This window comes from Corylus avellana, chromosome ca4 (genome assembly GCF_901000735.1).
Source record: "Corylus avellana chromosome ca4, CavTom2PMs-1.0".
NCBI classification, from domain to species: Eukaryota; Viridiplantae; Streptophyta; class Magnoliopsida; order Fagales; family Betulaceae; genus Corylus; species Corylus avellana.
Window position 1 is genome coordinate 12,957,988 of NC_081544.1, and position 22,897 is coordinate 12,980,884.

At 39.0% G+C, this 22,897-nt stretch overlaps 2 pseudogenes; both read right to left on the reverse strand.

The window, feature by feature from the left end:
• Window positions 1–22,897, reverse strand: part of LOC132178078 (uncharacterized) — a 44,430-nt pseudogene that overhangs the window by 9,144 nt on the left and 12,389 nt on the right.
• LOC132180162 (small nucleolar RNA R71) lies at window positions 13,107–13,207 on the reverse strand (annotated as a pseudogene).

Genomic DNA, 22,897 nt, shown 5'->3' on the forward strand with positions numbered 1-22,897 from the left:
AATCCATTAATCTAACAACGTAGAGCTTGAATAATGTATAACAAACCACTATATACGAAAGCCCCACGTTAATTTTAGGGATTTAGCTTCATACTAAAAAATACCATAATTCCTAACCTAATCACAAATCCCACAAATAATCAAGATTTCCAACTTCAAATCTAATGGGTAGAACTAAAATCATAAGAGGAACTAGAGATTTCAACAAGATAATAAAATCCCCAAAATCCAATGTAAGAATCCTAATTTCGAACCTAATCAGATTCTCACAAACCCATATGTTTTCAAGCTTCTAATCCCATGGGTAAAACATAAACTACAAGAAAAAGTTAAGGATTATACCTCACTAACACCCATAGCCGGAAACATCTTTGATTTCTTCTTCTTCTTCTTCCTCCTCTTTCTTTCTCTTCTTTCTTTTCTTTCTTCTCTCTTTTCTTTGCTTCCTGGCAGCAGACCCTCACGGATCCCACCCTCATCTCACGCTCACTTGAGCTGTGAGCAATTGAGGGGAATTGCTCCCCTTGTGAGCTTGCCGCATGTGGGACATTTGTCCCACATGCACTCAACTCACCTGTTGAACCACAGTACAAGTGTCAAGTAAGTTTGACACCTTAGGCCCAAGTGTCCACTGAGAAAGCAATAGAAACACGCTGGATAACATCTATAACTTTAAGTGTCAAACAAATGGGTCTAGGCATGCAGTGCTTACATCTTAGCACTTAGGTTTCTTGGGGTGAACCTATCAAGATAAAGTCATAAACTTTATAATTAATCCTAAATAAATATAATTCTTTGGACTACCACATACCCAAAAATTGTGGCCTACTAGGACCATTAACCCATCCAATTAATTTCCCAAATTCCAGGTGCTTTAACTACTTGACTGCTTGACCTATTAAAATTGGAAAAATCATAACCCTTTCAATTTAACTCCAAATGACACGAAATTTGGCTTACAATTTTCCTCATTAAATAGCTCACCACATATCCAAAAATCATAATAATCCATAACTTTTTGATACCTCAAAAGTTCCTCAAAATTCTTTGGCTCTATTTGACTGAAATTTCTGTTTTGACACTTACATCTTCTAAAAAATCATAACTCCTTCTACATGTATCCAAAAATCATGAAACTACTTTTAAAATCTTCCTTTCTCATCATTATACAAGTTCATAAAACAGTTTTATTTAAGGTCACTCATTGAATTTTCGGTGTCCAAAATAATGTGACTTTTCTTTCAATAACTCACTATATTTCTAACTAGTAATTTCCATCATCTTTCGCATTAAGTCTATTTACCTAACTCTATATAAATCTTAATAAAATTGCAATTCCTCCTTATCCATATTAAGATCACCTTCATTCAGGGTGTTACATCTTTAGGGTTTCGTCATTCAATGGCCAAAGGGGGAGATTGTTAGGTTTTAGATTGGCCTAATTCAATGACCGTTCATGTAATGTTTATGTGTTTAAAACTTTGAGTGTTTGTGTGTTAAACCTTAAGGGTTGTTTGAGGGGTAGTCTGTGTTGTTCTTAAGGTCTTCAGACCAGTTATCTGTTTTCTCGTTGGAACCCCCGTCAGAAAGGGATTGATTGAAGAGCTACTAGTTTCCCGTCGGAACCCCCGTTAGGACGAGACATGTGACAGGCTTGGTTATTGAAGCCTCTGTTTCTTCTCATCAAGAATGTCATCAAGACAGGACATGTAATTGGGAGTTATTGTCGCCGTGTCAAGAGTGTCGTTAGGACGAGACATGTAATGGAAGTAAAAGTGGTCTCCTTGGTTTCTCGTAAGGAACTACCTCAAGATGAGGATGTGACGGAAGCAAAAGCTGGACTTCCTGGTTTCTTGTTGGGAATGGTGTCAGGACGAGGATGTGATGGGAGAAAAGATGGACTCCCTGGTTTCTCGCCAGGAACGGCGTCAGGACGTGGATGTGATAGGAGCAGATGTTGGACTCCCTGGTTTCTCATCAGGAACCTTGTCAGGACGGGACATGTAACGGGACCAAAGTTGGACTCCCTAGTTTTCCGTCAGCTTGTACGTCAAGACGGAACATGTGACAAAGTAGAGGCATTACGCCTTCCCGTTAGAAAGGGATTGCTGATTCGTTAGGATGTGGAAATCTTAGATTTACGAAATATGTTCTTCCCATCATAACGAGAAAGAGTCCTGTTAAGACGTGACGAAGGGAATGTTTTCTCTATAAAAGGATTTATGTCACTGTTCATTCTTTAGACTTTGGGAATTTATTTTATTGAGTTCTATCTTTACTAAAGTCTCTTTTCTCCACTAGGACTGGGTCCTAGTGGTATTGATATTCAAGAGAGCACGTGATATAGCTTGAAGCTGCCCTTTCTCTTGTTTGACATCATTAGCCTTCGGTGTGTTGCCTTGTTTACATGATGATGATAAAGATGGTTACTTTTGAGGTTTGTTGAAGAAAGTCTACCAAGGGTCGGTAAAGGAGATGCGCTTGTTAAAGATGGCCACGATGGAGAAGCTGAGAAGTTCGTCGTTCTTCTTAAGTTTAGAGGTGCTTAAGGGTGTGGGTATTGTCTATTCTGGAACTATGAATCTTCTTTTAGTGATTTCTTGGGTTTGGCTACCTAGGAGTAATTTTTACCTTGAGGTGCTCAAGGGTTTTCCACGTCATAAGCAAATCTTGTATTGTGGTTGTGTTTGTTTTATACTTCTGTTGTGCATGTTATATGTTTGATAATATGGCTTAGTTATTCTCTGTTGAATACTTGGTTGCAAGTGGTAGAACACGATCGGTATAAATATTCAGTAAACAAACCTTTTGTTGTGGTTGTGTTTGTTTTATATTTTCGCTGTGCATCTTTCGTATTTGTTGAAATGGCTTAGAGATTGGTGCTAAAATATACATATTTTATATTAATATCTTAGGCGTGTTATTTTGTGATATTTTGCTTCCTTTTTAAGTTTTTGTCAGTTTTAGGTGTTTGATGAAAATGAAGCATTTCTGGAAAGTTTTGAGCATAAAAGACCAATTATGGGAAAAGCTTGAGCTAGGATCGAGCGCACAAGAAGAACGATCGAGCATAGAACTGCGATCGAGCGCAGCCACATGGGATCGAGTGCACTCGGGGCTCCTAGATGCGGCCAGACTTCCTATTCCACTTATGATTAGGTTTTCAAAGTCCTAATTGGAATAGAAGTTAGACCTCTGAGTTTATTTGGTTTTCTAGAGCTTCTAGAAGCCTACAAATAGACTTTTAAGCCTCACAGAAAAATATACAATCCTGGAGAGAGGAATTGGAGGCTACTTCAAAATGCACTTTCGGTTTCTTCTTTTCCTTTTCTTTTTAGTTTTGGTTTAATTATGTGTAACTAAACCCTTTGTTAGGGGCTAGATTGAAGCCCTAATCATGTCTTTTTAGGATTTCAATACAAACACCTTTGTTTCAAACATATTTTGGTATATTTAAATTGGCTAATTTTTGGTTTATTGAATTCTTCATATGCATATGGTATGGATTTGTTAATTATGTCAAGTTAGATGACCGAGTCTTGGGCTTAATAAAGTGATTGTTGTGAGTTTTAAAAGTACTCACAAGTGCACGAGTCATTTGCAATATAGTGTGTGCAAGTATGAGGTCGAATCCATAGGGAATTGCGTCGTGAAAATAAACTTCTATCTAAACTAATCCTATTTTAACCTAGTTCTAAATTTGTGTGATTTTTGTAAATTAAAAATAAACAAACATGAATTGAAACAAACTGAAATTAAATAATGGATAAAATACTAAGGTATTTGTTAAGTGCTAAAAATTCATATTTTCAGCCCTTAACTTGCATGTTTTAATCCTTTGGTTTTAGTTAATTAGGTCAATTTAATTCATTTTTGTGTTTTCCATACTTTTGTAGGCTTTTGGAAGAAAACGAAGTGAATCTGGAAGATTTGGGCTCAAAGAGAGAAGAAGGGAAAAATGGGAGCCCCTGACACTACGATCGATCACAGGGTACCTGCGATCGAGAGCAGTACCAGAGAAGACACATCACAAAGCAGGCCATGAGCGATCGAGTGCATAACAAAAAGGGATCGATTGCAAACCTACGATCGAGCGCACACGGGTTGTGATTGATCGCACCTGCGCGCAAGAGACACATCAAGTGGCGGCTAGAGTGTCATTCTTTCTATATTAGGGTTTTCCAACTCCAAATTGTAATAAGTTTTGAAACCCTATGAAATCCCTAGGTTTACTACTTTGTCAAGGACTTCTGAAGCCTATAAATAGACCCTTAAGCCTCAAGAATAGATATACTTGGTAAGGAGAAGAATAGGAGCTCTTCAAGTTCAAGTCTCGGGTTTATTCTTTTCCTTTCTTTTCTTTTATTTTATGAAGATGTTTAACATCAATTTCATGCGTAGCTAATTTAATTAGTAGGGCTTGATTGAAGTCCTAGTTATGTTTAGTTAATATTTCAATATTGGCACCTTTGTAATGATCTTGTTGTGCTATTTAACTTGATTAACACCTGCTTGCACGAATTCCTCATATGTGTGTGCTTGACTAACATATGCTTGTGGTATGGACTAGTTAGTTAAATCAATTTGGATGGCTGAGTCTTGGGTTTAATAGAAGTAACAAAAGAATCCACACCACGATTCTTGGGTTAATCAACATGGGGAACCAGGAGTATATGCCATGCCCTAGGCCTTATGTGTTTGTCGATTTCCATAGAATATATGCTTTCCTAAGGAACAACTTAGTATACACCATGCTAAATCCCTTAGAAAATAAAAGAGTTAGAGTATACGCCTTGCCTAACTCGTTGCTTAGGAAAATCTATAGCTTAAGGAGTATACACACGCCCTTAGGTTGACAAACATTAGATATGCATAACATGATCAAAGCATTGGCATATTGTTATATTAGCTAAATATAATTAGTGGTGGATATCAAAGCCCTACCTTTTATTATCATCTCTTAAACAATCAATCTTTGTTTTACTTAAGGAATTTATTTTTAAACAAAATTCAGCAATCCTCATAGGAATGATTCTATACTTGCACCATATGCAACTATGTTGACCTTGTGCACTTGGAGGTAAAATGTACAATTATTTACCTATTAATTTAGGTAGATATTTGCACAACAAGTTTTTGGTGCCGTTGCCGGGGATTGCGGTGAATTTTGTTTAGAATTATTTTCCTTTAGTTGTGTGATTTTAATTTCAATTTTCAATTTTGTTTCTGTCAAAAATATTTTATATTGATTCTTAAATTTTTCTGTTTTCTATTTCAGGTTGCGGATTAGCATTCTGTGCTTGCGATCAATCATCAGCTTAGTGCGATCGAGGGCATTGTGATCGAGCGCACAGAACTGCGATTGAGCGCAGTTACAGGAAGCATCCGGACCAGCAGCACTGAAGCTTCCTGACTGAAGAAGCAATCCAATTGATGCAAGGTCGTCGATCTCAAGAGTCAACTGTTATTCCACTCGATCCTGAAATTGAGCGGACAATTCGACAACGACCTAGAGACAAAGAAGAAGAAGAAGAAGAAATTGAGATTGAAGATTTGCAAGAAAATCCAATTGGGCCAAGACCATTAGAGGCAAATCCACCACGGGTGCGGAGACCGATGAAGCAGGCATACGTTCCAGCAAACCTCCATCAACCCTCATGCATAGCATATTAACCGGAGGTGGATGGCAACTATTATATCTCTCCTCAAATCCTTAATGCATTGACTCACTTCAGAGGCACAGCTACTGAGGATCCCAACTTGCATCTTAAAGAATTCTTTGATTTATGCAGGTTGGAACATGTCCAAGGCCTAACTCCAGAGAGACTCAGGTTAGTCCTCTTACCTTTCTCTTTGAAAGATAATGCTAAACTGTGGTACAATTCCTTGCCTGCAGATTCTATCCATACTTGGGAAGAATTAACCACCAAGTTTCTGAATAAGTTTTTCCCAGCTCAAAAGACAAAACAACTTAAAAGGGAACTTCAAATGTTCCAACAACGAGATGGAGATCCGTTCTTTGAGGCCTGAGATCACTTCAATTCATTGCTTCTAAAGTGCCCACATCACAACATCCCTCAAGATGATCAGGTACAAATTTTTTATGAAGGTTTAGACGATACTAACAAAGGGATGATTGATTCAGCTTGGGGAGGAACACTTATGGAAAAGAGTAGTGAGGAAGCAATAGAGCTTTTTGAGACATTAAGTGAGTATGCCCAGCAATTCTGCTCTAGAGGAAGGAGATGAATCAAAAGCAAGGGCATGTATGAAGTAAACCTCAGTGGGGGATAACCCAATCAGTTGGCTGCTGTAGAAAAGAAGTTGGACATGATTGTCAAGGCCATGACTACTCAGAAAATCTCACCTCTGCAACAGGACACACCAATCTAGGTATGTGCTATTTGTTCCCATCTAGATCACATCACTGATACGTGTCCTTTATCTCCATTTGCAGAGCAAGAAGAGGTGAATTTTGTGGGACAAAACAATTACCCCCACAAGAACAATCCATACTCCAATACTTACAATCCAGGATGGCGCAACCATCCAAATTTCTCTTGGAGTAATAATCAAGAACAACAAAAAGGGCCCCAACAAGCAAGCCAACCAACTCAAGAGTCAAAGATGAACCAACTGGAGAATATGATACACAACTTGGTGACTTCACAACAACAATTCACGGCTGATCAAAAACAATTCAATATAAAGACTAATCAAGCCATTCAAAGACTAGAAGTGCAAATGGGTCAGATGGCAAAGGAGCTGAGTGAGAGGAAGCAGGGAGAATTTCCAACTCAAACAATACCTAACCCAGGGAGTCACCAATGGCTAAAGGCAGCCACAGTTCTTAGAGGTCTCGTTCCTGCGCCACCAAGGGCACTTGAGCCCAATTCTATAGAGCTCAAGTGCAGCTCTTCACATTAGAAGACATTACAGGCACAAGTAAAAGTGTTTGAGCAATCCAGGAGCTCAAACGCATCTACTCAATATAGTGGTACTGAGGCAACTGAGGGCGGGGGTTTTGGGCATCTTTTGCTGATTTTGCTACTGTGGTCATTAGAAGTGCACACCAACTGTTCGATATAAGTCCCCAATCAAGCTCAACATGCCAAGATCCCGTGCTTCATCATCCCGGGAGTCCGAGGCCCCAACTACTTCTCCTCCACCCACTTTCGAAGAGCGGGAGCTACTGTTTGAGATTACCTTTGCCATAAGAGAGGATTTTCAAAACCTTGAAGCAACTCAATGGGCGGTCGCCGAATTCAAGCGTCGGGGGCTCAGAAAGGTTTTCAAACCGGTCATCACCATGGCCTACCGAAAGTTGGTGATCGAATTTTATGCCAAACTCTCCCATGACTACAACAATTTGGCTGCTCTCTCTTCAAAGGTGCAAGGCCAAGCTATTGATGTGACTACGGCTGACATTGCAGCAGGACTTCAATGCAATGATGAGCACCCTCCAGAAGCCGCACATCTTGCCGAGCAACCGCCCCAATACTATGTGGTGGAAATCATTGAGGATATGTGCCAAAGACAATATGCCAATGCTCACCATAATGCAGGCAGCCGATCCAAGCTACCTCAAAGGCTTTGGTTTGTGGACTCCATACTACACCACAATGCCTTCCCCTTGGGACACAAAACTCAAAGGCGTGATCATTTTCTGCAAACTCTCTATGCTTTCCACAAGGATGCTTGGCACTCCATTCCCGACATAATTTGGAACCAAATACATAAATTTTGGAATGAAGTGCATATTGGAGGAGCAGAGTCCACCCACTCATGGGGGTTGCCTTTTCCATACCTAATTACGTACATTCTTCGAAAAAAGGGCATCAAGGGCACTGCAGCTGATGAACCGGTCACTACTACTCCCATATTTGGCATTCGCCAATGGAACAAGAGCAGCGCCCATATGCCTCGGGTACTTCCAGCACCAGCAGTTGGTAAAGAAGCGGATGAGGCTGAGCCAATGGCTGAAGATGCATCTGCAGCTGGGACTGAATCAGCAGCAGAGGGGGCCCTGATCAATTTTCATGTAGCATAAAACCGCTCACTTGGTGAAGCAATAGAGGGCCTTCGGAGCGAGTTAGCTGATCAAAGAAAAGAGGCTCAGGAGAATAAAGAATTGATGGACAAATGCCTCGGTGCCTTAGAAGAATTGATGCAGTCCATTCTCAACTGATTGCCACCACCACCATCTGGAGCATCTACTTCTAGACAACACTAAGAGGGGACTACCGTCTGGCTGAAGACGTAAAACTTAGCGCTCATGGGAGGCAACCCATAGTTTATCCTTTTATTTTGTTTAGTGTGTTTTCAGTTCAATTTTTATTTAGTGGGAGGCACCCCATAGTTTATCCTTTTATTTTGTTTAGTGTGTTTTCAGTTCAATTTTTATTTAGTTTTAGTTTTGTTCATCTTTACTTATTTGTGTGTTTTTCTTATTTTGCAGGGACATGTGTGCCTCACTTCAAGTTTGGGGGTGTGCTATGAGCCATGCTTTTCAAGATCATATCGACCATCTCCCGGGTACATTATTTCTATTACTTAGACACATTGGAAACAATGTGTCATTTAAGTTTGGGGGTATGGGCACACATGATTGTTCACACACTTTGTCCTAATTTCAAGTTATTTGTTTGTGTGTTGTTTGTTTATGTTTAAAAAAACAAAAAAAGTGCATGTTCATGTTTGCAAATTTTAAGTTGATCTAAAAGAACTGTGGTTTAAATTCATCAGTGAGCTTAAAATTGTGAACACATGATCTAATGAGTGAATCTGTTAGTTTGGTTACTTGTTGAGGACAGTTGAAAAATCACTTGTTTGATCTGATCACACAAGCACATTAGCACAAAATCTGTGAGGTATGACATGAGGTTTGATATGTGTGCTTTTGCATCTTGGATGAAATTGGATGACTTATCAGATGACACTATGGCATATATAGTGATGAAAAAAAAAAAAAAAAAAAGAGAGAGAAAAAGAAATATGCCATTGTGTCATTCTAATAGGGATTTCAGTGAATTTTGAGATATGAAGACATTACATATTGGAAAGATTTGGAAGCTTCATAATTTTGTGCTAATTCACTTTACACTGTTTTCAAACTTGTGATGTTTTAGCATGTCCTTTGTAAGTAATTGAATTTTCAAATTCCAATTCATTGTGAAGATGGAGTTCATCTTTTTAAGCTTGCTTATGAATGAAAAATCATGATCTTGAAGTGATGCTTTAATTTTTGGATATCATGAACTGTGCATGATGTTTGTGGGTAACATCTCTGGAAAACCCTCACGAGACTTCACTCGTCCACTAGGGAATTCCTAGGGGTTTAAAAGGCTTCTTGCATACGCTAAATGCAATCGTACATCCCACAAAAGATGGATTTATCTTTTGTTTTCTGTTTTTCCATTCTTATTTTTAGTTTTGTATTGCTAAGGGACTAGCAATATGTAAGTTTGGGGGTGTGTTAAGTGCTAAAATATTCATATTTTCAGCCCTTAACTTGCATGTTTTAATCCTTTGGTTTTAGCTAATTAGGTCAACTTAATTCATTTTTGCGTGTTTCCATACTTTTGTAGGCTTTTGGAAGAAAATGAAGTAAATTTGGAAGATTTGGGCTCAAAGAGAGAAAAAGGGAAAAATGGGAGCCCCTGACACTGGGATCGATCACAGGGTACCTGCAATTGAGTGCAGTACCAGAGAAGACGCAGCACAAAGCAGGCCATGAGCGATCGAGCGCATAAAAAAAAGGGATCGATCACAAACCTGCGATCAAGCACACACGGGTTGCGATCGATCGCACCCGTGCGCAGGAGACACATCAAGTGGCTGCTAGAGTGTCATTCTTTCCATATTAGGGTTTTCCAACTCCCAATTGTAATAGGTTTCGAAACCCTACGAAATCCCTAGGTTTACTACTTTGTCAAGGACTTCTAAAGCCTATAAATAGACCCTTAAGCCTCTAGAATAGATATACCTGGTAAGGAGAAGAATAGGAGCTCTTCAAGTTCAAGTCTCGGGTTTATTCTTTTCCTTTCTTTTCTTTTATTTTATAAAGATATTTAACATCAATTTTATGTGTAGCTAATTTAATTAGTAGGGCTTGATTGAAGCCCTAGTTATGTTTAGTTAATATTTCAATATTGGCACCTTTGTAATGATCTTGTTGTGCTGTTTAACTTGATTAACACCTGCTTGCACGAATTCCTCATATGTGTGTGCCTGATCAACATATGCATGTGGTATGGACTAGTTAGTTAAATCAATTTGGATGGCTGAGTCTTGGGTTTAATAGAAGTAACAAAAGAATCCACACCGCGATTCTTGGGTTAATCGACATGGGGAACCGGGAATATATACCATGCCCTAGGCGTCATGTGTTTGTTGATTTCCATAGAATATATGCTTTCCTATGGAACAACTTAGTATACACCATGCTAAATCCCTTAGAAAAGAAAAGAGTTAGAGTATACGCCATGCCTAACTCATTGCTTAGGGAAATCTATAGCTTAAGGAGTATACGCCATGCCCTTAGGTTGACAAACATTAGATATGCATCACATGATCAAAGCATTGGCTTATTGTTATATTAGCTAAATATAATTAGTGGTGGATATCAAAGCCCTACCTTTTATTATCATCACTTAAACAATCAATCTTTGTTTTACTTAAGGAATTTATTTTTAAACAAAATTCAGCAATCCTTGTGAGAATGATCCTGTACTTGCACCATATACTACTATGTTGACCTTGTGCACTTGCAGGTAAAATGTACAATTATTTACCTATTAATTTAGGTAGATATTTGCACAACAGTATTGGAATCAGCCCTCACAAACTCATAGCAACAGTTTTCACGTTCATCAATATTTTTCGACATGTCGAACGACACATTTTATGTATGTTCTATTTTTGCAAAGCAAATGTATCAAAACATCCAATGTATTCATACTTTGCACAAATCACAAGGGATATCCAAGGTAAACCAAAAGATCCGATGTATCCGTTGAACAAAAGACAATGCATATCCAATATATAACAAATAAAACAAGCAATTAATTAAAAGTGATTAACAATTAATTGAAATAGAAATAGAACAATGAGAAATACGATTCTTATCAATGGAAAATATCAATGTACATGAAAATTAACTGTTGATAATCATCTATGAGGCTTCATCCTCAACCTTAGTTGAAGGGTTTAGCCTCTCATGACTACGAACATCATATAATTGATAAATAAATTCATGAAAACTAAAAACTTACAGAGGGAAATGAATTTAGGGCTACAAATACGAAGCAAACGTCAAAATTACATTGAACAGCGCCCCTTGAGCGGCTTCCCCACGTTTCCCTAGAAAACTATGATATTACTAAGCTAATTTCAGGGTTTTAGAGCTTCCAGGTTAGACGAGTGTGCTCGATCGTACTCATACAAATATTAGCTCTTCTGCGGTGCAGCGTTTGGGCGCTGCTTGCTTGGGTGTTTATGGGAGTGCGCTCGAGAGCGCCCTTTATGTGCTCGAGCGCAGATGCGCTCTAGCGTGGGTACCATGCGCTCGATCCCATTTCCAGAATTCCACTTCTTTCTCACTTCTTCGCAATTTTCACATTAAGATCACAATTTTCTCTCAACAACCTGCAAAACACTAAGACACCAAAACTAACCAAAACATCAGAAAATAATAAAGCTAAAGGCTTGGCAAATGCAAATTAGGGGGTCCAAATATGCAATATTTGGCACTTATCAGTGACAAAACAACCTCATCACGAGTTCTTAGCTTAATCAACATGGGGAACTGGGAGAAGATACCATGCCCTAGGCTTCCTGTGTTTATCGATTTCCATAGATTTAAGCTTTCCTAAAGAACAACTTAGTAGATAACTTGCTAAATCCTTTGGCGAAGAAAATAATTAGAGTAGATACCATAACTAATTCATTGCTTAGGGAAATCAATAGCTTAAGGAGTAGATACCATGCCCTTAGGTTGACAAACATTAAATATACCGGTATGATTGGAACATTGGCATATTGTTATCTTAATTAGTCTAATTAGTGGTAGATGTCAAAACCCTAACCCTTTCGTTATTTTTATCTTTTCAATATTTCAATTCATGACAATTCTGATATTTAATTTGGAAAATCAATTTTAAGCAAAATTAACAATCCTCATGGGAATGAACTCATATTTGCCTAACTATAGTATCATACCGAATAAAACATACCGAATATTCGCCTATTACATTAGGTGGTATTTGGTGTAACAAGTTTTTGGTGCCGTTGACGGGGATTGTTTAATTTTGCTTAGAATTCATTTTATTTTGTTTTTATTTTTTTCATTTAATTTCCTTTCTGTTTTTTCGTTGTTTCTCCGGTTTTATTTTGTAGTACTGTGCTCGAGCGCACAACCCAGTGCGATCGAGCGCCCTTTCTGATAGCAAAAACAGCAGGATGCTTGAGCGCCCCTTCTAGAGGGATTGAATGCACTTTTGCGATCGAGTGCACATTCAGTGCGATCAAGCGCCTGCGTCCAGACAGTAGCATCAAAGCTGCTATAAATTGCAAAATTTGATTTTCTTTTATTTTTGGTTTCATGTAAGGTCGTCGATCTCAGAATTTAGCCATTGTTCCATACGATCCAGAAATTAAACGGACCATCTGACAAAGGCAAAGAGACAACTCCGAAGCAGAAGAAGAGTTTGAATTTGGAGAAAGGATGGAACCCACTAGTGTGAAGGCCCGTGAAAAATTACTTCATACCAAAGAACCTAGACCAACCATCATGCATTGACTTCTAGCCTATTGGGCAGAGCCATTTTAACTTATCTCCACATCTGCTCAATTTGATTTCACACTATAGAGGCACACCTTCTGAGAACCCATACTTGCACATTCGGGATTTCTTTGACCTCTACAAGACTTAGAATGTCTAGGGTTTAACCGCATAGGGAATCAGGTTAATTCTTTTTCCTTTTTCCTTGAAAGATAATGCTAAACTCTAGTTGAATTCTTTGGCTGAAGGTTCTATTCATAACTGGGAAGAGATGGCCACAAAGTTCTTAAAGAAATTTTTCCCAGTCCAAAAGACAAGGCAATTGAGGTGGGAGAATCAAACCTTCCAATAAAAAGACGGAGACCTTTTCTTTGAGGCATGGGAGCACTTAAATGAGCTACTTCTCAATTGCCCACATCACAACTTATCTTAAGAGGATCAGGTACAAGCATTCTATGAGGGTTTAAATAATGTCAACAAAGGTCTTGTAGAATTAGTTTGTGGTGGCATGTTGATGGAGAAAAGTAGTGAAGAAGCCATAGAACTCTTCGAGACCATAAGTGAGAACTCCCAAAAATTCTCACCCAGAGGGAGGCAAGAACTAAAAGGAAAAGACATGCATAAAGAGGGCACAAATAGTGGAGTTCAGATTCAAATGGCCACCATAGAGAGAAAGCTAGATATGCTTGTGAAAGCCATGACGCATCAACACATCTCCCCTTAGAGGTTAGTAAAACCAAAGAAAGAGAAGCAACTTCTGGATATCTTTGAAACTTAGAGAAAAGTTGAAATAAACATTCCTTTATTAGATGCAATTCAGCAAATTCCTACGTATGCTAAATTTTTAAAGGGCTGTTGTACTCATAAAAGGAAGTTTCAGGATCATGAAAAAGTGTTTTTGACAGAAGAGTTAAGTGTAATGTTGTTGAGGAAGTTGCCACCCAAGCTAAAAGATTCGGGCAGTTTCACTATCCTTTACAAAATAGGTGATCAACTGTTTGAGCGTGCACTATTGGATCTTGGAGTGGGTATCAATCTGTTGCCATACAATGAGTATGTGACATTGGGTTTGGGGGAGATGCAACCAACTTGGATCACCTTACAACTAGCAGACATTAACATTTGAAGACCGGGAGGTATCTTGGAAGATGTCCTCGTTAAGGTAGACCAATTTATCTTACCTACTGATTGCATTGTGTTAGACATGGAAGAATCTCCTAGGCCTTTGCCCTTACCTATTATCTTGGGAAAACCCTTTATGAGAAAAGTAAATACAAAAATTTGCATGAAAAAGGGTATTGTAAGTATGAACGTAAATGGGGAGAAAATGGAGTTCAAAATTTTTGATGCACTGAAATTACACCAAGATGATCTTGATTGTTTTAGTGTTTGTTTAATTCAAGGTGCTGTTGAGAAAATTTTTTAGGTGCATCATATTGATCTAGTGGAGGCAATCCTCACTCACAGTTTCACAAGGAAAGACATTGAGTCAGAATCTGAAGATGTGATTGACGACATCATTGAAATTGTGCACTCCCTTGATGTAGTGACCCAAATAATTAACTAAACTTAAGTAGCTTAGTTAGAGGGTTAATTTGGACTTTGGGTCACTAAGGACAGCTAGAAGGGTATTTTGGGAATTTTGGACTTTTTGACCAGACGTACGCTTTTGTTATTAGTAAAGGACGTACATGAGGGGACCACCGTATGTATGCTCTTGTTTTTGGTGTAGACGTACGCATAGGGACCATCGTATGTAGGCTGACAATAGTACGACGTACTCTGCAAATAGTACACGAACGTACACTCCTATAGTACTGGACGTACTCTACTTTTTGGTTAATTGCTGCTTAATACCTGGACATACGCTATAGCCTTTGGACTGCTGTGTAAATAGTACCGGACGTACGCCTCAATAGTACCGGACGTCCGCTACTTTTCATGATAGTTGGCAGTGCCTCAGCTTTTCCTCACCAATAAATACCCCCTTGCCCTTTCACGCTCATTCTTGCCCCGAGGCTCGCTGATACCCCTATGTGAGTGTTTTGTGAGGATTTTGTGAGTTCTTGGAGGAGGTGGGGTGATTCTTGGAGGTTTCGCTTCAAGGAGGTAATCTTCTAAGCTTAGTTTGTTCCTTAGTCATTATGTTGTTTTTCATAGTTAGCTTAGTTGGTATTTTGTAGCTTCTAGTTATGTTGTTGCCCTTAATCTTGGTTTAAGCATGGGTTAGTGTCTAATTCTTCTTGGGCATATTTCCTTTTGCATGGAGATGTTTTTTTGAGACAGGAAGTCCTAGGAATCCTTTTGATAGCTTTAGAACCAGTTTGGGAGGATAGGAGGACTGTTGAACGAAATAAGGTTCTACCTGAAACTCTCTGAGCAGATGCACGGCCACGAGATCGAACGTACAAGCCTTTTGGGTGGACATAAGGCCATGGACCCGGACGTACGGTAAGAAGCGTTTCAGAGAACAACACTTTGTCCAGTCATCTGATAACCTCTATTTTCATGTTCTAGGTTCATTTTTGTTGGATTTAGAGCTAATGATAGGTTTTTTCTCAGTATTCGAGGTTATGGAGACTCAAGGGAATTTTATGGAGGAGCTTAACCACTCGGATGAGTACAAACTCACATGGATGCTTGTTGTTACTTTTCCCGCATTGCACGTCTATTTTATATATATCAAACATGCATATCTTGCAACTCTGATGAAATACATTTTAGAACTACTGTGAACTCTCTTTTGTGAAAACGTATGTTGATTAACAAGATAACAATGAGGCTTGTAAAACTATGCATGTAAAAGACTGATAAGACTAATTGCATCGTATGACATGGTACACCGGTATGTGCGGGATAACGGCCATGGGCTTACTATACAAGTTAACTTTATGGTCAAATGTGTGTGTGTGTGGGCTTTGGATCCAATGATTTCGTGACTAGGCGCAGCCATTCCCTAATGGATGGTCATTATAGGACGGACATTGATGTGGTATTTTCTAGGTCTTCCCAATTTGCCCTTTTAAGCCCAATTTTCAATGGTTTGTCAAATAAGACCTGAGACACAAAAACAAAACAAAATCAAACAAATAACAATGCTAAGGAATTAACATATGTAAATTAAGGGGCTTGAATGTGCAACATTCGGCGCTTATCACACCCCCAAGCTTACATATTGCTAGTCCCTTAGCAATAGAAAATAGAAAATAAACTGAAAAATAAAAAGATAAATCCATCTTTCGTGGGATATACGATTACATTTAGCGTATGCAATAAGCCTTTTAAACCCCTAGGCATTCCCTAGAGGACGAGTGAAGTCTCGTGAGGGTTTTCCATGAATGATACCCACAAACATTGTCATCATTATGTCATTCAAAAGGATAAAGCATCACAAAAATAATTGTTCTCATTCATTAGCAAGCTTAAAATTATAAACTCCATCTTCAAAATTTCAAGGAATTACAAGTCAAATCACTTACCAATGGCAGATTGAGATACACAAATTTCAATTAGTGCAAAGTGAACTAACACATAGTCATGAGGCTTCAAAATAATTCCAATATGAATGAATCACCATCTCAAAATTCATTGGACTTCATATCAAATGAAACAACCAAGGCATACATTTTTTTTTTTGTAAGCTTTGCAATGCTTAGCTCCCTTAAGCTTTCTAGTTGACCCATGTATCGAGTGTTAAGTCAATGTCTCCCAAACCAAATGGCTTTAGGGCATTAGGTGTGAAGACACCCCTAAGGACTTACTAACTCGAGTCAAAAAGGCTACGAAGCTAAGCTAGCCATTTTATTAATCAACCCAAAAATTTCACTTTTTGACGCGAACACTCACTGCTTAATGGGGCAAGAGGTCTGGTTACTCAACGAAAAATTCAAACTTGATTTTTTCTTAATATTATTTTTTATACGTATATAGCATGCCAAAGTTATTCATCCAATATGTCACCCAACAGAATTCAAGACATTGAAAACAAACATAATTGATCTCAAAATTCATACCTCACAGACATGTGCTAGTGTGTTCAAGATGGATTTAAATTAAAACAAGAAGCATCTCATGTTGCCAAAAGTAAGTAGTAAGACTCAAAATCCCTAAGTCATATGATCATGTGTTCCCAACTCTAAGCCTACCAATGAATTTCAAACCAAAATCAAAGCTCAACCATATGCTTAAGAATGACATAACAATAATAATGGACTATGTTTTGTTTTTCCATACCCCCCAACTTGAATCATACATTGTCCCCAATGTATGTATAGAACTAAAGAATAAGATCAAGAGTACAGAAATACCTGAATGAGACGATGGGGGCATATCATACCCCCAAACTTTAATACAAAAACACATGTCCTGAAAAACAAAGTGATACTCCAACCATGTACCAATCAAGTGCACACATTGTTGTAAAAATATAATCAAGGAATAAAACAACAATGGATAAAGTAAACCTAGATGGAGATTATGTACCCTGGTGGAATGAGGAGTCGAGTGCACAGGGCCTGCGCTCGATCCTATGAAACTAACTCATCTAGTCAAAATATATGGAATCTGCCAAGTCAACGGAATCCACATCCTTGATGCGCGCAGTGTTCTCTAACCCTTAAATTTAAATTTAAAGCACCAATCTTTTCTTCTCTTGGACCAAAGCGAATGAATTTTACCTATAGACTGGTAATTCATAATGTCTGCAAATCGAGGTAGATCACTCTAAGTATTCTCAAGCAGTTTCTCATCCGGAAGGGCATCATGAACTGGATTAAAATGAGGGGAATACTCAGGGAATTTTTCTACCTCGATGGTCTCTTTTTGTTCTTGCAGATTACTCTCCTCGCCTCTTGGTAAGTCATAAGCAATAATAATCAGGAGAGTGTCATATGTCCCTAAAAGTGAAGATTTCAAATTACCTGGAATAGGTGCTCGTGGCTCTTATAGCGTCTCGGGAATAAGAGTTGATGGTGAAGAAGCCTCAGTGCTCACTTCCTTGCCTTTTTCCCGATGTAGATCCTGTGGTGCCTCAATTTGCTCCTCCTTTTGCTCCTCCTTCCTTTCTTCCACGTGGTTTTCGACCACCTCTCCACTCCTCAGTGTGGGGATAGCTCGCTCATGACAAGAAGTACTTTCTTCCTCCATTGAGTTTTCATCAGGAGTGGCCACCGGCTGACTTTGAAGCTCTTCTTCTTCCATCCTACTGAGGTGGTTGATGATTTGTTCAACATGAGCTTCCATCTTGGCGTCTATCTCGGCGAAGAATTGAGGGGCATAAAGTTCCTGTTGAGACTTCACCGTCTGCTTTATCTCACCCGCCAGCTCACTCATCATTTTCAACATCCGAGCCTCAAAATTAGAATCTGAGGGAGGTGGTGCAGCCTGGTATATCTATTGTGGAGTTGCTTGATATTGAGGAGAATAGGATTGATCATTGAATTGCGGATATGCCTGATGGTACAGTTCATGACGTTGTGGAGCATAATTCCTAGGAGCTTGAGCTTGCCACGAGAGATTAGACTGGTTGCTCCATGCCGGGTTATATTGATCAGAATAAAGGTCATTCCTCGGTCTAGAGAACGGTCTGTTCATATGCTCATAAGAATAATTAGAAAATTGTCCTGCTGTAGGACAATCTCTAACATGATGATAAGGACAATAGCAGTATGAACATTGGTCCATGGGGTGTTGGAATGCCTCCCCACAAGAACTAACTAATAGAATTAACATAAAACAACAACAGAAAAATAAATAAAAACAAAAACTCTCGAACGGCCCTTAGGTGCACTTAGGGTTTTGGATGCAGGTTTCCGCAAGTGCGCTCGATTGCACAGTAGGGTGCGCTTGAGCGTACTACCGCAAATGGGTCCGAGCGCAGGAGTGGAAGGCTCGAGCCCTGCGGGAGTGCGTCCGTGCGCTCGATCGCAGTCACAAAGAAGGCAGCTTACGGACCTGTTTGCAAATTCTAAAAAAAATAAAAACCAAACACAAAACAGAATTAAAATTAGCAACTTAGAACTGAAAAATAAATTATTAAGCTAAAATCAATCCTTAAAATTTGACAATAAAACCGTTAAGCAGTCCCCGGCAACGGCGCCAAAAATTGATGTGGTATTTTTGTGACAAAAAATATCAATTATAAAAATTACCACTCGCAATAGAACAAATCCCGTAGGATATGGCTATATTGAGGGTGTCGAACCTCAAGGACTGCAGGGGTTTTATTATCAAAATTCGAAAGATTAAAATTAACTTAATTAAAAAGAGAATTGATTTGATTTTCTTTAAAACTAAAGTGCATGAAATAAAAGAGATTTAAAATAAGAGAGAGTGTAGGGTATTGACTTCACCTCTATCCGCACAACAATGGTTAATCATAATTAATCCCAGAAATTCATTCTATGCATGTTATAAATAAACAAGAAACTACCTTATTAAAGAATAAGTATAATCTATCTTCGGTTGGCATGGATCGTCCACCTAACCACTAAGATGCGGTACCACCCGTCTTCCCTAGGTAAATTATCAAATTCTTTAACAGGATACATACAATCAATGATTAAGTATAATCCATCTTTGGTTGGCACGGACTATCTACCTAAATTACACTAAACTAGGGTGTAGTACAATCCGTCTTCCCTAGGCATGGCCTATCAAATCCTATTGATCACATGTCAATTAAACCCATTGTATAACCATCATCCTCATAATCACAAAAAACAAGAATGATTTGATTTCAATAAAAGTAAAATACTTTCTAAGACAAGAGAAGAGTTTCACAAATATTGATTTTAGAATTTAAGAACAATTCCATTTAATAATTAAGAACATAATCAAAAGGTAGCAATTCTCATAGTTATACAATCAACATGCATAAATTGAAAATGTAGAAATTAAATACAATCAAACCATTGTGCTTGGATAGGGTTACATCAACACCCCACAAAGGGGTTTAGCCGTACATGATCTTCTAAGCTCCAAAGACAATTTTTTAATTTCTAACTCTAGGAAGCGGTGTGTCTTTTTCTCAATGCTTAGAGGCCTATTTATAGGGCTTAGGAGAGTCCTAGAAGCCCTAGTAATTCTAGAAATTTCGGAGATTTAAGTCCAAGTCCAATTAGGATAATGAAAACCTAAGTCCAAATCGGAATAGGATTCACCCAGAATTGCGTCCCTATCTTTCGGGGCAATTTTGGCATTGCGGTACTCCGAATTAGGAAAATGATATTTCACAATTATTTGTATAAATTTCAGTTATCTGTCCAATGCTGCTTGAATCACCTCAATCTGATATTTGAGATGAAAGTTATGGCCAAAATACCAAGACATATGCAGAATCCAAATTTGAATCCATCCGATTTTGACTCCAATTTGAGAAATTCCGAATTAATCCTTTTCCTTATTTAATTAAACTTAACCATGATTGGTTAAGTTTAACCATATCTTCTAGGTCTTCCCAATTTGCCCTTTTAAGCCCAATTTTCAATGGTTTGTCAAATAAGACCTGAGACAGGAAAACAAAACAAATTCAAGCAAATAACAATGCTAAGGAATTAACATATGTAAATTAAGGGGCTTGAATGTGCAACATTTGGTGCTTATTAAACATCATTAGTAGAGTGGGCCACCTGAGGTCGGACTCAGTCATGCCACTAATGGGATGGAAGGTAGCGTACAATGTCTGGGGCACGGATGTTGTATTACAGGTCACTCAGGACAGCACCAACCTTGCTGAGAAGGGGTAATATCTCGGGTAGACCATACAGTTGAACTATTATTGTTACTCATGTTCATAAGCATATATTATATGAGAAATGTTACACTTACAAAGGCTTTTTAAAAACAAAGCCTTGCAAACAGACATGGCAAGGAAAAGGACAAAAAAAACTGGGACCAGGCTGCCCGTGAGAGACCAAGCTACCAGTGAGAGAAATCAGGCAAAATGTCACAAACCCAGATGAAGTTTGTGGATCTGAGCCTATTTCTTGTTGTTCTCTACCTTTTTGTAGTGTAAATATAGAGAAGAAGAGGCTAAAAGACTTATTGTCCAGCAGTTTTGACATGGATGAAAAGCCTCCATCAAAATCTTTTTGGCCACGACCCCCACGCTGGGTTTGGCTAAGACCCGTCGTGGGTTTGGCCTAACCCCGTCGTGGGTCTGGTGACCCATGGCTGGGTCTCGGCCAGACCCACGCTTGGGTCTAGCCTAGACCCACAGCACATGGTGGGTCGTAGCGAGACCCAGACATGGAATTGATCCAAACGTATCTTGATTTGTCTTCCTTTCACCATGGGTCTTTCTTGATTTGTGTTGCAAAATAACATCCTAGGCAGATTAGTGTGAAAATTATGCGTTATGCGGTGGATAAGCTACCTACAACATCAAGAAACCTCCTGTATGTTCATGCTTGGAAAGATTCTTCCAAAACAAAGACAAAAGCAAACTAACCCAAAAATAAATCCATACCTCTCTTGAGGTGAAAATTATACGTTATGCGGTGGATATGCGATGTGAGGGATGAGAAGAATATAGGGAGACCGTGGGCATGAGGGATCAGAGGAAGAGGGGGAGGGAAGGAGTGAGGCCGGCGGTGTGGAGATATGAAGAAACAAAGGAAAAGAAAAGAATCAAACCCACGTTGGGTCTGGCCGAGACCCAGCGGGGTCAAGCCAAACCTAGGTGGGTTTGGCCAGGCGGGTCTCGGCCAAACCCGGGGCATGGTAGGTGGCGGCTAGACCCAAGCATGGGTCTGGCAGTGACCCAGCCTCATCTATCATGGGCAGCTGGTCCCAAATTTTTTTGTCTTTTTCCTTGCCACTTCAGTTTGTAAGGCTTTGTTTGTAAAAAGCCTTTCTAAGTGTGGCAATTCTCATATTATATCTATATCACATCCATGATAAACTGTCATCTCATAATGTTGCATGTGCTTTACAAACAACTAAGCTCACCATAAAATGACGGGTATGTCATATGCATTTATACTCACTAAGTTGTTGGACTTACCCTTGTATTATTTCCCTTTTCTCCATATGTACAACCATGCGGTTATAAATAGTTTAGCAAAAGATGGATACCACGAAGCATCTGGTTATTGTGGAGGATTCGATCCAGGAGATGCTTGAGGACTTATTGTAAGCTTAGGTGGGTTCTCATGGTAACTAGTACGTTTGGGTGATGTTGTAGGCTTAAGAGCTTTGATGCATACTTGCATCTTAAGGTATAGCATGAATCCCTTGTAAAGAAGATGACTTGTGTAGAGTGATTTTAGCTACTTAATGTTCCTCGGCAAATGCTCTGGTTGTGATGAATAATGTTTATAGAATCTTGATGTTTCCAACATTTAGTATCCTCTCTTTTCGAGGAGTAGAGGTCCCTGAGTCTAGTACAGAAAGGGATAAGGCTGGGAGACGAACCGTGAAGTTAATTACTAGTTAATTAATTTCCAGGGTGTTACACTTGATGCTTCTTCATCTCATCCAGGTAGGTATAGAACACCTTTTGAGACTCTTATATCTAATATAACTACTCTTGTTCCTTTTTTTTTTTTGTCTAGGTACCAGTCTTAGAGTTGACGCAATTGCCTACACATTTGAAGTATGCTTACCTAGGAGCCAATCAGACACTACCTCTGATAATTGCTGTGGAATTGAGTTCGGGGGAAGAGGAGAAGCTTTTAAGGATTCTCAGAGATCACAAAACTACACTAGGATGGACTATTGTTGGCATCAAGGGCATAAGTCTAGCCAAATGCATGCATAGAATTCTCCTTGAGGATGAAGCAAAGCCAACTTGGGATGCACAAAGAAAACTGAACCCACACATTAAGGAGGTGGTTAGGGCTGAAGTCCTAAAATTGCTAGATGTTGGCATCAGCTATCCCATCTCAGACAGCAAATGGGTAAGTTCGGTTCAAGTAGTGCCAAAAAGAGTGGTAAAAAAATGAAGAGGATGAGCTAGTACCCACAAGAATGACCACCGGATGGAGGGTATGTATTGACAACCGAAAGCTTAGCAAGGAGACCCGAAAAGACCATTTTCCTCCGCCCTTCATTGATCAGATGTTAGAGAGATTGGCCAGCTCTAGCTACTATTGCTTCCTGGATGGGTACAGTGGT